General features: G+C 40.1%; 1 long non-coding RNA gene across 1 annotated transcript; it reads right to left on the bottom strand.

Annotated features, from left to right (window-relative positions):
• On the bottom strand, positions 1,860–11,069 carry LOC110390247. The gene is made up of 3 exons (XR_002433653.1): positions 11,033–11,069; positions 3,003–3,135; positions 1,860–2,405 (listed from the first exon to the last, which is right to left on the bottom strand). It is a non-coding gene; the product is annotated as an uncharacterized LOC110390247 (long non-coding RNA).

The raw sequence follows: 13,527 nt of genomic DNA, 5'->3' as shown, positions 1-13,527 counted from the left end.
ATTCATTGAAAATTTTAAAATTAGCCCAACATCCAACTTTTAGAAAGGAAGCACTTTAAAAAATATATTTCAAAAAAAAATCATAGTTAAAGATTCTGTTGTCTCAGTAAATATTTTGGAAATTAAGAAATATTTTAAAAAATTTTCATCTTGACGGCTAAAATATTTTTGTATAAGAAAGAAAATACTGAGTTCATTTCTTTTTAATAGCTAAACAAAGTGATTTTGTTTATTATGAGTCATTTGTATTAAAAATTACTTCAAATTTCTTCTCAAAATTTATTTAGGCAACAGCCTTGTTAATGCATTAAAATATTCCTCTCTAAATAGATTTTCAAAGATTCTCATTGTAAGCACAAATGTTGTTTCTCTGTATAAAATACTGAACTTTACAGATGATGGCTAGTTTATGATATATATTAAATGGAAAGATGGAAATTGAGTAAAAAATGCCTTCTGATATTTCAGACAAGATTTTCACCTTTTGCTTGTTCATTTTAGGTAAGTTTACTGAAAATACCACTTCTGTTCAAAACAGCAAGAGTAATTTCTGGCTCTAAAAATGTCTCTGGTAAGATTCCAAAGTAGAAACACAGCTATGAAGGATGCAGAAGAGAAATTCCTTGCATTAAATATTTTTTAATCTCTTCTTGGTACCTCAGTGGAAGTTGTATGAGATTATGATAACACAAAATGTGCAGACCAGGAAAGGAAATACACTACTTTATCAACCTTCCAAAGCACATTCAGTCTGAAAACAAATTTAAAATAAAGAAAGTTGTGCCACTGGCTGTTTCTATTATTAATTTTATGACAGTGAGTGTCATAAAATTAGCTGTGAATATAATATCACCCAGCTGGAAGCAAAGTTTCTTCCACATGGCACAGGAGAGGTCTGCTGGGGGAAATCTTCTCATTACACCCATTTTGAATTTCCTTTCAACATGGAGGAGGTCAAAGAATTTAAAACAATGCATTGTCTGTAGATGTTATCTGTGTACCTCTATAAATGATAGCTTTCTTACAGATTGCTGCGTGGCCATTCTCTAACAATTCAGGAATATAAAAAATAATTCCTGTAAATGATTAATGTTGTAAAAAACCCTTTGTTAAAAACATTCACACATTTCAGGAAGATGAGTTTCAGAGCTGCAGAACATGTAAGCTTTTTTGATATAATTTTACCTTTTTTAGAAGTTGCTTTACAAGCTTGGCTCACAAAAATATCAGCCAAGTATACTTCATATTGGCAGATTGAACTCCACAACCAATACAAGCTCATACAATCCATAAAACCTACATTACTTGAAGATTTAGTAAGTTTAATAACACTCTACTGCACCAATATTACACACTCATTTGTGGTCCTTCATAAGACATGTATAACTGAAGGTTTTATCTATTATAACTTTTTTTGTCCATATAGGGCACTTGCACAAATTCAAGTCATCTAAATTTATCATTATGAACACATGAAGATGTTGTTACCTATTATACTTTTGCATCAGTGGAAAAGCATGTTAAATCACCCTGCCATCGGTAACCAGGAAAATGCCTCCTCAATTTTCCTTTAATTTATCTGTGATGATTTCTCACTAGTTGAATATAAATAAAGATAAGAAAGAATTCTTTTTCCTTGTTCACTTTCCACTCAGGTAAGTCAAGTACAGTGATTCTAAGAAACAGTCTTTTTGACTGACAGAAGTCAAAAACAGTCCTGCTTTTTTTAACGGAATGCTGAGGTATCAGAGGGAAACATTGTTTTTGACTGGCAAAGAAGTCAAAATCAGTCCTGCTTTTTTAATCTGAACACTGAGGTATCTGAGGGAAGGAATCGAGAACAAGCTTGTTTGCCAGAATTAAATAAAAATGTCAGTGTAATTCCATTTTCTTTTATTAGGACATTTGAAAGAGAACAGAAACAAGCTGAACAAAAGTAATAATACTAACCTAAGTTCTCTAGAGCAGTAATGAGGACTCAGAAAGCAATCTCCTAAGTAGAATCCTTCAATTAAAAAAAAAAAAAAGTATTACACAGTGTACACGTAATCCAAACTTTCTATACATAGATGCTGTAACATGAGGTTCACAAAAAACAAGCACTGACATTTCACAATATGAGAGATGCAGGCTAATAATGCCAGATGTCATAATCTTCAGAAGTCTTACATAAAGAATTTGTCTTAACAAGGATCACATTGATCCCATGTGAAATATTCATTTATTACTGACATTTCTAGGAATTATTACCAAGCCAAATGTCCTTGGCTTCCAAAGACTCCAAGAAACATGCCAGACTAACATTTGCAGAAGTTCGTTCCTCTTTGGGATACCTTCTTCACCACTGCAATCCACGGAGCTGGAGAATTAACTCTTTAACTCCCAGAGAGTTACCATATGGAATACTGAAAACAGAAATAAAACCATGACAATTGACCCCTTATTCCACATCACTACATCATATTTAATATGTATACAAACAATAATTAACATGCATTAAACACACATACACACACATATATATATTCCACATATATATATATGGAATTACTGACTGCACTCCCCCAACATCAAATTCCCTTGTGGTACACATTGAACATCCCTATTTTTCTGCATTACCCACCAAGTGGAACCAGGTCCCTGAGTAAAAACAGTTCAACAGAGAGGTGTGCCCTTTCCAGAAGCTGGAAAGACCCAAACCTCTTTTCCCAACATGCTCTTTACATGTACTACAGGGCCATCATCTCTCTACATTATGTAGGGAGCTGGATTGGGCAGGACCATCTTGGTTGGTAGATCCTCTAGTGTTGACCACCAGGTGGCTTCTGCCAAATGCTTCTCCCAGTGTTATGTGGCTCATTGCTTCCAACGTAGTTTTTAACAATCTGTTTTATAATTTGACATTGCCAGAAGCTGGTGCATGATAGGGGATATGATAAATCCACTCAGTGTCATGATCTTTGGCCCAAGTGTTTACAAGAGAATTTTTGAAATCCCATTACCTGACTCAATTCTTTCTGGAGTGCCTTGTGATTTGTTTCTTGAGACCTAATATGGTGTTCTGGGCAGTAGCATGGGGTACTGGATATGTTTCAAGCCACTCATGGTTGTCTCCACCACGGTAAGCACATAATGCTTAACAAAAATCATAAAAACAATGACACTCATTTAATTTCATAGCAAAGCAATTTTGGCCAGCAACAAGATCAGAATATGATACAAATATTCCAATTTCCTTTGGGAATAAATAACCAAACTTAACTTTTCAAAGTACCATTAAGTTTTGGACACTAATACATATTTGGTCATGTCAGAAAGTGTCTTAGATATCTGGGCATTATAAACCATCTATTTTTGAATACTACACACTTAGCAAGGAAATTCCCCTGAATACTTTTTCTCATTTATTGGAACTGATGTCTACATTTTAACTGCTCTCTTTTAGCAGCATTTAAGTCTGAATTTTAATAAATTAAAGAACAAGGTGATAACAAGCTCCTGAGGGCTTTGCACTTTGTGTGCTTCAACTTTAGATTCATAGTTCCCCTGCATATTTTGTGCCTGATCACATTTCGAGCAGTAACAGGAATCATTTAACAGCAATGCATTTCCCTTGGATAACAGCCATCTCTGATCTCTTTTAAAACTACAGAGGTAAGGAAAAGGGAAAATCTTTCACTATAGTTTATCTAAACATCAGCAATTGTAGTGTTAAATTTGAAAGTATTTTTCCTAAATTCTTGCAAAACACAAAAAGTTTCTCACATACTGAGGCTTACTCAGTATTTCAGAGAACTCTGGCATGCATAGTCATTACTCCATACTGAAAATATAGGTATGGCATTTAACTATCACCACAGGCATGCTTCAGTGCCTGATATTCAGCTTCAAGGCAGAGTAAGCATTAGTTTCCTTTTCTCTTTGGGTAACATATTTATTTTAATAGCACTTCACAGGAAAGAAATCACAAGGGGCTAAGCAACGTAGTATCTGCCTCAAGTTAATCTTCTGACTGCTCTGACCTCCAAACTGCTTTTCAGAAAATGAGCAAGTGTACCAACTTTGAACGCCACAAGATGCATGGTCATGACACAGTAGAGTTGAAGAACTTCTGGGAAAAAGTCATCCAAGAGCAAACTAGGCAACAAGAAAGTGAAGAGTCTAGGTTAAGCAAAAGTGCTCTGAACAAGTAAGTCATGTATTTTCTTTTGCCCAAGAGATCAGGTCTGTCATCACGTGCTTTAAAATAAGATAACCCCTTATTGTACTACTTTATTCATAGCACAGATTGTGTTCTGGGTCCTTGGCACTTTTCCCCTCACAGCTGCTTGTCTCAGATTTCCATGACTCTTCTGCATGGAAACTCAGATACCCCTCACCTCTGAATCTCATGGACATTCTTCAAAGGCCTTGGAGCATATCCACATAAAAATAAAGCACCTTGACACAAGGTCTTGTGACAGTTAGAAAATATCAGTTATTTTACCTGAAACTAATACAGCTACAGCAAATAAATAAAATTATATTGAATTGAAGGGAAAACGAAACACCCATTTAATGCGTAGTATAAACAAATCCATAGCATCTTTATCATTTTTAACAATCCTTTATATCATATAACCCCAAGGTTAGAAATGTTACAATAAAGCCTACCTATTCCATGAAACGTATTTCAGTATCATTCCCGTGTACAAAAGAAAACAAATAAGTAGACAGTTATTCAATTATTTGCATTACTTTCTATTTTGCCAAAAACAGCATAAAACAGCATTCACTACCTAGAAAGAGCTGTGGCTGTAATATAAATACTCCAGTCAACTATGGCAGATGCCTCAAATACATGACCAACCTGCTGCAACTTAGAAGTTTGAATCAAGGTCTCCCACAAATTAAGTTAATCTCCTAACAGTCAGTGTAACAGGATAAGAAAGTCATGTCTCTCTTGTGCTTTTCTGGTGGACTTTCCTCTTGAAGTTGGAAAGGTTTTCCCACATAAAGTTTCCTCAGAACTGGTACATTCGTATAAATTGATTCCATGAAATTGGAATGTACAGGTGAAGGACTATGTCTTTAAAAAAATGTACCAAGATACTCTGACCTTAACACCCAAGGAGGAAGCTACTGTTGTCATCTTAAGGGTGAGGAAATCAGTATCTGTGTAGGCTGTATGTCCCAGCAGCATCAGAGGTTGGCAGTTCAGACAGATTATGACAATAATACTCTTCACCAGTGGTTAATGGGCATGGAACAGTCTCCCTGGAGCAGTGGTCACAGCTACAAGACGCCAGAGTTCAAGGAGTGTTTGGACAACACTCTCAGACATTTGAGTTGATCCTATGTGGACATAAGAGTTGGAGTCAATGATCCTTGTGGATCCCTTTCAACTCAGAATATTTTGTGTTTCTATGATAGTATGATATTCCAGCTAGCCAGTAAATTTCTCAAACCTAGATCACTCAGTTTTTGAAGAGAAAGCGAGGAAAGTGTTTGGCTGGAAAGTTCTGTCTTCTAGCTTAAAAAAAAAAAAAAAACCTAATACAAAAGGGTATCACAAGGCAATTGCAGTTATATGTGCCAATAATATTTTTAATTGCACAGAGTTAAAATGTGAAAAGCTTTTTCATTATTTTGTCTGAATAGGATAAAAAATGTAGCAAAAGATCTTTGAATGGGTCTCAATTACTACAGGTCACAACTGAAATAGATCCAAGATTATTTTTTTTTTTTAAAGGGACATTCAGGAGATAATAGATACTGTCATTACAAAATGTACAGGTTCACTACCTCATACAAGTGGCACTTGGAAGAATTAAATGGCTCTAAGTAAAGCCAGGCACTCTCTCTGGGACTTCTAGATCTCCAGTTAACAAGGAACTGCAGCACTCTGAATGGCAAATGTTTACTAAATAATTGCACTGCTTTTCAAGGCTTAACTATACTAATGAGAGAATAGCAAAGTCAATAGAGAGCAGACCAAGTGGGAGTTTAGAACACAATCTGCAGTCAAACTCAGGAACCAAATGAACATAAGCATAAATGCGAAACTGCTACTGCTGAGTTATTCTCAGATGAAATTATTAACTGCTGTTCTTTTTACTACATTAAATGTAAAATAAAAGCCCATATATTACATGACACATTTGGCACTACCATATGACATCTAATCCTATAACACTGCTGGGTCAGGTGCTTCCTAATAATGTTTCCTTTGGAAAATGACCCAACCAACAACATCTTGTACTGGTACCCAGTGATGTCCTCTTCTGTCTGTTACAAACCAGTGCCTTGAAGCTATGTGGCTCCTCTTGCATGTGACATCAATTCCTTTCATGAAACACATACAAGGTCTACAGAGATTCTGGATCCTAAATGACTACATCTTCACCATCTTTTTTTATTATTTAATGTAAAAAAAAAAAAAAAAAAAAAAAGAAGAAGAAGAAGAAGAAGAAGATATATTAAGTCCTGCTTGCTTTCCTCCAAAGCATTTTACAGTAGAGTTGCAGAGAAGATATTAATTGTAATTTCACTTTTCACATTGAATAACCTTACCACATAGGCAATGTGCTTCTCTGTGGCATTGAGAATACCCCAGAGGAAAAAACAGAGCTCCTCTTGCTGACAGAGTTTCAGCAGTTGTTTGACTCATTAGGAATCTAGCAGTGTCACCCACTGATACCATCAGCACTATCTTTTTCTCCCCAGCATTCCCTATCTAGCAAGCTGGAAAGATGTGTAGATGGTAAACAAATACGGGACAAGTGCTGTGGTGATGAAAGAGAGGAAAGCTTCAGTCCTGCTGAAAAGCCCTGGATGCATTTGAAGGATTGGCTCAGTACTTGCTAAGTGCCCATCCTCTCTTCGCAGGCTTCGCCATGAGTGGACTCAGAGGCTGGAAGGCAGAGCAAAGCTGGTCCAAGCACACATGAAAAAGCAGAAGGAGCAGGTGACATTGTTGTCCATTGAAGCTCTTCCTTCACCAGATAAAACTGTAGCTTAAACTTATTGTGAAAATACAGAAAGCACTGTACTCGACGCTAACCTTCCTCACACACTGTGAAGAAGTTACACTGCAGAACGAGCAGGACGTCAGACTCTTGACCTTTTCCAGACCACCTACTAGAGCTACTAGTAAAGCTGTACTGAAATTCACTGCAAGAATAAGACAGTCACAGTCTCTCGAAAATGCAGAGGGAGAGCTGAGAAATAGGCACCTTTAATCCTGTATGATATATTATTACTCTGATGTAGCAGGTCTATCTTATGTAACAGCACTTTCAAATGACAACAACATATTTCTCAGAAAGAGAATCATTTGGTTAATAGGTATAATACATTCAGATGTCTGTGTATGAAGTTGCATGTTTCCATTTCAAAGCTCTCCAATTCTGGCTTAATGCAGACATAAGCCATGCTGCCTATCTTGATAAGCTATAGTGAAGGGTGTTGTGAATTACTCTGAAGAGCTGGACAGAAGAGATGTGTTTTCTAATGGAATCAAGAGAAAGAAAGAATGAGGATTTTTTGGTCAAGACAAAAGAGAAGTTCCAGATCTGAAAAATTAAATGAACAGAGGAAAAGATTTTTCTTGGGTGGGATTGGTAAGAAAAAGGTCTACTGAAGCAGCCTTTGAACTAGTTTGACAGGCAGCTGACAAATAGGAAGGAGAGTCTGAAGTAAATGGCAGCAAATCAGTTCATCGTAATAGTGCAGGAATGCTCTACAATATGCTGCCTGCCGTTCACAGTTTGCACTAATCCAAACACTGCGTTACTTCTTTTTCTAGGTCAGGTGACATACAGGAAGAACTAACTAAGCACAGGATAATAATAGTGTATTTTATTTACCTATTAAATCTATGTATCTAAATACCATAACATCCGTTGGATCTCATAGAAATGTGTTGTGGTTTTTTCTTTTTTTACCCCTTTAAGACAGTATATCAATAAAGCACTCAATTTTACAGAACATTCTCACTTTTACATAGCAACATTCTAAAAAAAAAGTACATTAAAAAAGTACATTTTACAAAGGATTACAAATATTTAAAACTTCTGCAAAGTTTTATTCTTTGTTTATTGGGAGCTGGAGAGAAAGCAGAATCACTCTCTTTTCACACAACTTAACCCAAAAAGTAATTGTTTCTTTCAGCGTTTTTTTTTTTCTCTTAGAAAAGCAATGCTGAACAGTAATAAAGCTGTATCTGCTTTTGCCTTTGCAGTCTCATCTCATCTCCTTTCTCTGTGGAGATTTATTTTCCACAAACTCTATTTGCCACACTTTAAAAAGTGGGGAAAATCTCTCTATTTCCACTCTTCAAAAAGTTATTTTGCTGTGACCCAAGTTAAGCATTATCTCTGGTGAAGAAAACCAGGCAGGACTTGAACCTGATTCTGTGTACATCAAGCACACAACACTCCATTGCTCTACAGCAGCAATACTCCATTGCTTGATAGTGGTCACTAATGGACATAGACAAGGTCTACTGAAACAGAGAAGGGCCATAAAACCAGATCAACTTCATATGCCAACCTAACCACTGCTTCACAGTGCTGTGACACCACCTGCAACAGTGCAGCTCATCTCCACATTGTGCCCGAGTGACAGAAGACGGTTTGCGCAAGGTAGGCCCGGATAGCTTGTGTTGTTCTTTTGCATTTCAAGTCAAAATGTAAGTGTTACAAACACTTTTATGACAACATACCCTTTTGTGTATGAAGTGATCAACTGATTTTGAACAAGACACAAGAAAGAGAGCATGTTAGCAGATGAAGTCCCAGGCTCTCTCAGCAACTTTTCCATCCACATCTCTGAGGGGCTGAGGGAGGTATGAAATCACACCCACTGCAAGCCTGTGGCACACACTGACAACACACCAGATGACTGTCACAGGCACTGTTTATCTCAGCAAGCACAAGCCAACTATTTCAATTATGAATGTGCTTCTGATGCTTCCACTGCAGGGCAGAGCGTGACAAGTATGAAGGACAAAATTCCACCCTCATTTGCTGAAAAACAGCTCTTTGTGTGTTCTTCAAGTGCAGTTGCATTTGTCATGCGTAACAGTTCTCAGACATATTTTAGACAACAGCAGAGTCCTGGCACCTCTATGATGTTGAATATCTGATGCTTTTTCTTCCCCTAAACAAATTATATTCATCCATTTTCACTGCCACTGCACAGACTGAGAAAATAATTGAGTACTAGAAATAATAAAGTCTAGCAGCCAGTTGTAGCCAGACATATTGTTTGCAAATTGCAAAGCTAAAGGCAGATGGTAAAGTGTAGTATTTTGTCCTTTTGTTTTAGTTTCTAACTGTGAAAATTCATTCCTGAACTTAGACACCTCAAGCATGCCTGAAATCATGAAACCTTGTCTCGTTTATAAAAGCAAGCAAACAAAACAGTCACTTCCATTTGAATCATTACATGAAATAGAACACCCATCTTATTCATGTATGCAGCTTTCATTGATAAAACAGGATATCCAATGAGCATAAAATCTGGAGAAAGCAGGCCCCTTTAGCTGAGTGCAATTCTCCTCCCTGGTCCCCACTTCCTTCCCCTTTCTAATGAGAAAAAAAAAAAACAAAAGAGATACAAATGAAAATTTAGATTACATTAGAAGAAAATTGGACTAGTTATTTGAGAATAAAAACTGATTATCAAGACATTTTTTCTCTGAGGTGTATTAATTTGCCTAACAGAAACAGAATTGGAAGTGAGTATCAATCTGCATAATCAGTTCTATCATCAGCCAACACCACATTGCTGTGTCCAGTCCAGCAAGTATATAAGCCAGTATGGAACAACTAAAATTGCACAATATTTGTCAGAGGATAATGTATTTTGGTCATGAGACTTTAATCATATGACTGATGATGCAATAGGTATAGATCACACCTATGAAGAAATGCCCCAGAGCTGACGTACTGATGCCAGCTGCAGAACACCTGGTTGTATGCCCAGATTTATGTGCATGGCATCTAATGCAAGTACATACTGCACTCATTCACAGGTTTATTAGTAAGTGCTGTGTCTGACCCAGGAACCAGCGACTAATGGTCGATAGTTGGCACGGAGTGCTTTTGTAAATTGCCTCTGAACTGTGAGGAGTCTGCCTTGCTCAAATACAGTCAAGTCAAAAAGGTGAATTTAAACTAAATTCAGCTACTCACTACATTTGAACACTATCCAGAAGAACTCATGTAATCAGCCAAAGATGTGCAAAAGAAACAGTACCTCAACCCCTGTCAGTTGCTACCCCTTTTTTTTTTTTTAATTTTGCATTTACCAGATCTGGTTTGGATTACAGAACAGACTTAAGGCACACAAACAGATTTATTCCAAAGAAAACTAAACTAGACCAGAAGCCAATTTTGAGACACACACAGTAGTGATATATGGACCGATGAACCAGAGTCTGATATAAAACCTGAACAATACATAGTCCAATATAAGGACCTCAGCATCAGATGCATTGATCTGCTGAGCTGCCTGCACCGTGCTGAATCACTTGCTGATGCAGACAAGTCAACCCAGCCAAAACAGAGATGAAATCAAAGAACATGTGTGCAGATCCAAAGGTGGACCTTAGCAAATACACTGAGCGAGCTCAGCAACAAAAATTATACAGATGTAGTAACATGCATAACTTTACATGCTGACCTACTGATGTTGGATGCATTGAACAGAAACTTTACCCACTGTCACGGTATTATCTAAGGGTCTGCGTCCGTGACAAGGGAGACAGGCCCGAAAGAAAAAAAAAGAAGGGAAAAGAGGAAAGGAAAAAAAAAATTGTCGGCGGGTGGGGGCCGGCCCCGGGCGGTCCAGCGGCTAAAACGGCAGGGAAGCCGCGGACCCACACCCTGGGGAAACAATGGGAAGAAGGGAAAAGCAGGGGACTCATAGGCGGATCTAACACAAAAACAGCGGCACCAATCTGAGGAGGAACAACTAATTTTACTAAATATATCAAAAATGAGGCTAGTAGAATTGTAACAGAGAGTTTACAGGCTGAAAATCTTACGCAGTAAACTGCAGGAGGACCATGTGCTTTCTCCGCCGCGCAGGAAGGAACAGACCCCGCGTCTCCCAGGCGGCTTCACCCCGCCCCCTCCAACGCAAAGACCCCTGGGGCGTGCACCTCCTCCGATCCCCCTCGGAGGGCCACACACCAAAAAAGGCAGTTTGCAATAACCAGGGAATTAACTCTTTAACTGCCTGTGCTTTACATGATGTAATGATGTGGAATACCAACAACAAAAATCACAAAACCATAACATTCCACCCCTTATTGCACATCACTACATCATGCTTAACATACATTTATATACAAACAAACAATAATTAACATGCATTACATACGTATCTACATGCCTATATATACATGGAATCACTATCTGCACTCCCCCAGCATCAAATTCCCTTGCAGTACGCATTGAACATCTCTGCTTTTCCCCATCACCCACCACGTGGGCCCAGGTCCCTGAGCAAACACAGTGCCACGGTGAGGTTTCCCCTTTCCAGAGGCTGGAAGGACCCAAACCGCTTTCCCCAGCATGCTCTTTACGTGTACTACAGGGACGTATCCCCCTCTACAGTAGGTAGGGAGCTAGACTGGGTAGGACCAGCTCGACTGATTGATCCTCTAGTGTTGACCAACCAGGTGGCTTCTGCTAGATGCTTCTCCCAGTGCTTAAATGTTCCACCACCCATGGCTCTCAACACAGTTTTTAGCAACCCATTATACCCATATTAGCAACCCATATAACCCATTTTAGCTTGATTGCCGAGGTTAGCTGTTTCAGCACTGTCCCAGCCAGAACCGCAGCGACTGAAGCGAGGTACAGGGGAGTTTTTGGATCGATTCCTTTACGCAGGGTCCCCCGAGCTAACGGAGAGGCCCAGCAGCTCTCGCGAGAGCAGCTGACATAGCGTGGGAGTTTCCAGGGCAACGGCCCTGCATCCACGCCCCTTGCCTTATAAAAAGCCACCTGGGGCAAAGCGGGGGAGTTCGAGTGCACGTACCACAAAGGCCATTCAAACGCGCTGAAACAGTAAGCCTCTCGTTCACGTGACTACACTGTGAGGAAGCCTGTTATATCAATGTATTGGGAGTGGTAAGTGCAGGGGCACCTGTTAACGGACTGGTAACGTGGTCAGGGCGGAGCCAGCGCTATCGGCAACAGGGAGGACCGGACCAGTTGCACCTCGTTAAGGTTGCCCTAGACCATGCTAGGGTCGGGTGGTTTGCCATGGCTCACCCCCAGCGGAAGGCCATTTTCAGGAAAAATACAGGGACCCAGACTGAGGTCCCATGCACAGATAAAAGGATGGCCACTGCCAAGAAAAATGAGGAGACCCAGATGGAGGTCCCACAGCAACATGTTAGTACTCAGGTTTTTGGCTGCAGCGAGTGCTTGAGCTTGGCCCTTGCACTGCAGGGTGATGGAGAAAGCATGTGTGTCAGATGCGACCAGCTAAATGATTTACTTAGGCTGGTGGCAGATCTGAAGGAAGATGTGGAGAGGCTGAGGAGTATTAGGGAGTGTGAGCAGGAGACTGATCAGTGGTGCCAGTCCCTACCATCCCTGAGATCGAGGCAGCCAGCTGCGGCCCTGCACGAAGCGTGTCACCCCCTACCGCCTTGCAAACAGGTAACAGGGGGGAACCAGCAGGCAGACAGTGTTCCTGCTGCAGTGATCCCCCTGTCCTCTCCCCCACCTAACAACGGTGATGAACTGGGGGGCAGGGGGCAATGGCAAAAGGTCCCTGCTCGGCAGTGCAGGCGTACCCGCCCGGTGATTCCCCTCCCTCCTCAGCTGCCCCTGCAGAACAGGTACGGTGCTCTGCAGAAACAGCTGGACAGTGGTGGAGATGATGATTCTCCCCACTTGGAGGTGTCTCCAAAGCCCAGCAGGACTACCCCTAACATTAAAACATCCTCAGCAAAGAACAAAAGACAGGTCATTGTCATTGGTGACTCGGTGCTGAAGGGAGTGGAAGGCCCAATATGTGGACCTGACCCTCTACACAGGGAAGTCTGCTGCCTCCCGGGAGCCCGGGTTAAAGATGTAAGGAAGAAACTTCTGTCCCTAGTACGGCCCTCGGATTATTATCCTCTGTTGTTGTTTCAGGTAGGCAGAGATGAAATAGAAAGAACCTCCCTTAGAACCATGAAAAAGGACTTCAGAGCCTTAGGGCATCTGGTCAAGGGTTTGGGAGCACAAGTTGTGTTCTCCTCTATCCCTCCAATTATAGGGAATAATAAGAGACTAAACATGATGGGGCAACAGATTAATATCTGGCTCCAAGCCTGGTGTGCCCAGCAGGGGTTTGGGTTTTTCGACCTCGGCTCGATTTACATGAGACCAGGCCTGCTGGCATCCGATAGGAGTAGCTTATCCCACTGGTGGAAAGGGGTTTTACGATGGGAATTGGGAAGGTTCATTGAAAGGGCTTTAAACTAGGTATGAAGGGGGGGTGGGGGTGAAACCAGGGTCACTGGTAAGGACCCTGTAT

This window comes from Numida meleagris, chromosome Z, assembly GCF_002078875.1.
Source record: "Numida meleagris isolate 19003 breed g44 Domestic line chromosome Z, NumMel1.0, whole genome shotgun sequence".
In the NCBI taxonomy this organism is placed as follows: Eukaryota; Metazoa; Chordata; class Aves; order Galliformes; family Numididae; genus Numida; species Numida meleagris.
This window is presented reverse-complemented; position numbering and strand designations above follow the sequence as displayed.